Raw genomic sequence first — 4914 nt, 5'->3', positions numbered from 1 at the left:
GTGCCGTGACTCGGATATGAAGCCTAGGCAGGGTTTAGTGTCGTTCCTCCACGAAGACAGGGAGCGACACTAGTCCCAGTCGGGGTGCTGGATTCTGTCCCGGTTGCCCCTCTTCCAGGCCAGCTCTCTGCTGTGGCCAGGGAGTGCAGTGGAGGATGGCCCAAGTGCTTGGGCCCTGCACCCCCTGGGAGACCAGGATAAGTACCTGGCTCCTGGCTTTGGATCAGCCCGGTGCACCGGCCGCAGCAGCCATTGGAGGGTGAACCAATGGCAAAAAGGAAGACCTTTCTCTCTGTCTCTCTCTCCCACTATCCACTCTGCCTGTCAAAAAAACAAAAACAAAACAAAAAAGTAAGGGCAGTATATCCACACAACAGCAGGAGTTGACCTTGCCAAGACCTTGATGTATAATTAGACAACACTGTGTGTGTGGGTGTGTGTGTGTAAACCCCTGTGAGAATACTAAGAAAAATTAAAGTGAGCTATGTAGATGCAACCAGAGAGGACGAGTTCGTGGCTCAGAAAGGGACTGGGGTAGAGAGACTGTCCTCATTCAGCCTCTGGAAATACTTAGATACATAAATCGATCAGGAGGATAATGCTCAGGTTCTGAAATGTTGGGTGGAAAGATGGCATTCCTTTGCCTCATATGAAAGCTCTTAAGGGCACAGTGAGTTAAATGGTGATGCCATCATGTGGCTAAACTAAGCCCAACTGTAAATGCTACCTCACCGACTAGTGGCAGAGGCAGTCCCATCATCCTTAACTTTTCTGACTCTGTTCTTCCAGAACAGGGACAAAAGAGGAAACTCCAGCAAGGCTAGGCCTGCTACCTCTTCTGTGGTTGGACAGAGAGTCCCATCCAGGGAAGCCGAAGCTAGATAATAGGTAGAAATTATGGGAGGGAGGATGGAACTTGTAAGGATGCTAGGAAGGCCACCATCTCTATGCTCTGAGGAGTTGTTAGGGCAAGAGAATAAGATGTTTAGCTGTGTCCGGTGTGGTGCTGAGCCAGGGCCAACATGGCCAGGACACCCCCCCCCCCCAAATTTGTTTTCCCCTGGAAAAAACTGAATTGACTCCACCGTACCAGGTTCAACCTAAGAATGCACTTGGGAAATTGGAAGAAGACTATCAGTCAGCATCCCTTGATGATTGCTTGAGGTTGTAGTGGCCATTTGGGTTGTGTTATGTTGGTTGTATTTCTCATACGGATTCTTTCGAAGTGACAGCACATCTGTCTTTGAACAGGAGGCTACACTGTGGCTTTCACATCTGCAGCCGACATATTGCATCGCTGTAAACCAAGATGACAGCCTGCGTAAACAACTGCATCTGATCAGATATGAATGACTGTGTCGCTGCCTGCCTTGCAGTTCCAGGGACCACGTTGGTCTTTTGACAATGCCAGATGTGAACACAGAGTGCTATACAAACTCCTCTTGATGGAATCAGGATACTGCCCTGGGTGAATATTGGGATGATACGTCCATCAGAGATTGCTGATAAGCTATCCCTGGAACTTCAGAAAGGACACCTGTTGGGAGTCTCAAGGCTTACTCAAAACCAGCTGCACCCAAAAGTTGCGTGGGCTCAACTATCACATGTGAAATTCCCCTCCAACCACAAGTACGGTGTCAGCATGCGCTGGACCTTGACCAGTACCTGCTGCAGTGTGAATGGGGGAGAGGGGCTTGCCAGTAGGACCTGAGATAAGTACAGACGGCTCTTTTGCAGCTCAATGTGGTAGGAAAGACCTGTTAAGCTAGAACAGGATAATTAGGGCGCTGTCACAGGGCTGGCAGTTGGCTTGGAAAGCTAATAAAGCAATATGAGGGTCCTTCAAAAAGCCTGTGGAAAAATGCAATTAAAAGATAAGTTTGTTTTGGTGCAAAAAATTTTAAAATTATGCATAGTTTTTTCATAATATGCATTTTTCATGAACTTTTTTTGAAGACCCTTTGTATGCGTGGATTTCAAAATGTTTTATACTACAGCAAACATATTTTAATTCCATTTCCTATGACCTTTTTGAAATTCTTTGTGAGTGGATGTTGCCTATTATTAAACCGGTGGAGGTTCAGCTTGTTAACATCTCTGAATGAAGGAGTGAACCATGCCTTGAACCTGATAGATTCCTCGGAGGACACTGCCCAAGGACAATGGAGAGTCAGATTGGAAGGCCAGGGCCACCCTCAATTAGAGCAAGTTGTCTCTGAAAGTGCTGTCTTCATATCAGTTCCGTGACACCACAGTGCTACTCGTTAGAAATGTATTTACATTCTCCAAGGTACAAATTGGTTGGATTTTGACAAATAAAGGCCAATAAGCCTGCACTCCAAACCTTCAAAATTACAGTCTGCGCTTTAACAAGCTCCCAGCTGAGTCATCTACACATTCAACTCCGAGAAACACTGGGGTGGGCTCTGTCTATCCTCACCACACCGTGTTGCCTTTGTTTCCGGGAGCAGAGCTGAAGGCATAATTTGGGCTATTACCCTATTTGGATATTTTCAAATATTTCTTCTTACACAAAAGAGATTTTTCACAGGCCAAGTATTTATCCAGGCCCATCAAGTTAAGTTTAGTTGTTCCATTTGCACCCAGAAATGTCCCCATCCTGGCTCCTTAACCGACAGCTTCCCTATCCCATTTTTATAACTAAAGACATTTTGGTTTTTGTTTCGCATCCTTACTACATTTGCCCCTCTGATTCTGCCTTTCAGTGGTTTGTATGTAAATATAATCATAGACTCAAAAACTGGAGGGAACTTTACTATTATCAAGCATACTTGTCTGAATTTAGAGGAGAGAAATGTGGCTCAGAAAGATTAGGTGGTTTGTGATCCATTATGGGCAGAATTTGGTACAGTGCATGTACTGACATTTAGAGAAAAATGAATGTAATACGTCAGAGAGAGCGGGCATTTCATCTCCACTGGGTCTCAGAAAATAGATGGCCTTACAAAGAACACAAAAAATGTATTTGAACATAGCCTTGTGACAAAACCACTGTAGGCCACTAAAACTGGATTCAATATAGGTTTGCTTCTGGATGTCTTTACTGATAGGAAAAGAGATCTTTGAGTACAGAGGAGGGAATTTCTTTGCTTTAGACTTTATGTTTGGAAATACAGACTAATCTGAAATTTTTTCATGTTCCATGAGTACTTTGTATGTCATTAAGAGTCTGTCTTATGCTAGCAGGAATGCATCTCACTGAATACAACTTTATTCCTATCGACACACAGAACACCGGGCAGCGCAAAATGGGGCGGAGACCAAGCAATGTGTGAGCTGGGACTGTATCTGCGTTGTTCATGGCTGGATCATGGCCAGGTGCTGTGGCTTGGCACAGTGGCTTTGTATTTGTATTGGATTGGTGTTCACTCTCAAGGAGTGGGAGATAGAACTGAGAAGTCAACTCAGGTAAATGCAACGTGCTGATAAGACAACAGGTAACATTCAAACCACACTGCAGTTGTTTGGATGTAGTGTTTTTTTTTTTTTAATTAATTAATTTATTTAATTTTTGACAGGCAGAGTTAGAGAGAGAGAGAGAGAGTCAGAGAGAAAGATCTTCTTTCTGTTGGTTCACCCCCCAAGTGGCTGCTATGGCCAGCGTGCTGTGCCGATCCAAAGCCAGGAGCCAGGTGCTTCCTCCTAGTCTCCCACATGGGTGCAGGGCTCAAGAACCTGGGCCATCCTCCACTGTACTCCCGGGCCACAGCAGAGAGCTGGACTGGAAGAGGAGCAACCGGGACAGAATCCAGCACCCCGACCGGGACTAGAACCTGGGGTGCCGGCGCCGCAGGCAGAGGATTAGCCTAGTGAGCCGTGGCTATGGCCGTTTTTTTATTTTTTAAAACACTTTTATTTAATAAATATAAATTTCCAAAGTACAGCTTATGGATTACAGTGGCTCCACCCCCCCATAACTTCCCTCCCACCCGCAACCCTCCCATCTCCTGCTTCCTCTCCCATTCCATTCACATCAAGATTCATTTTCAATTATCTTTATATGCAGAAGATCAATTTAGCAGATACTAAGTAAAGATCAACAGTTTGCACCCACGCAGAAACACAAGGTGTAAAGTACTGTTTGAGTACTAGTTATAGCACTAATTCACATTGTACAACACATTAAGGACAGAGATCCTACATGAGGAGTAAGTGCACAGTGACTCCTGTTGTTGACTTAACAATTGACACTCTTGTTTATGGCATCAGTAATCACCCCAGGCTCTTGTCATGGGCTGCCAAGGCTATGGAAGCCTTTTGAGTTCGCCGACTCTGATCATATTTAGACAAGGTCATAGTCAAAGTGGAAGTTCTCTCCTCCCTTCAGAGAGAGGTACCTCCTTCTTTGATGGCCTGTTCTTTCCACTGGGATCTCACTCGCAGAGATCTTTCATTTAGGCCTGTATGTAGTGTTAATCGAAGTTTATCCACATTGGCATAAAAACCACAAGGGAAGACATAGCCAGGACTTGCCTAGAATGATGTGGGGGAAAAAGACACCCTCATGGAACAGATGGGATTTTGAAGATGGGTGGGACCTGGAAGGGCAGAGGAAGTGGGACGGAATTTCTAACGAAAGGGCTCCCCTGAATGAGGCGAGCACGGGCAGTCCGGGACGCAGCATGGAGCCCTCGGGGTGACGGCAGCGTATGTATGAGAAGATGGGCTGAGTGTAAGCATTGCTGAGCTTGTGGTGCGCCTTGCCTGCTACCCTACGGATTTTTAGACTTCAAAAAGTTCCGTGGCAAAATGGCATTAAAAGGGAGGGTTATTTTGGTACAAACAATTTTTGAAATGCATGTATATTTTCTTCATTATGTGCATTTTCCGTGAACTTTTGGAACACTTTTTTTTTTTTGTCCGTGTAAGTAACTGATAGTCCTGTTGAAGAGC

The sequence above is a fragment of the Oryctolagus cuniculus genome, chromosome 9 (genome assembly GCF_051225735.1).
Source record: "Oryctolagus cuniculus isolate XC-2025 breed Fujian yellow rabbit chromosome 9, ASM5122573v1, whole genome shotgun sequence".
In the NCBI taxonomy this organism is placed as follows: Eukaryota; Metazoa; Chordata; class Mammalia; order Lagomorpha; family Leporidae; genus Oryctolagus; species Oryctolagus cuniculus.
This window is presented reverse-complemented; position numbering follows the sequence as displayed.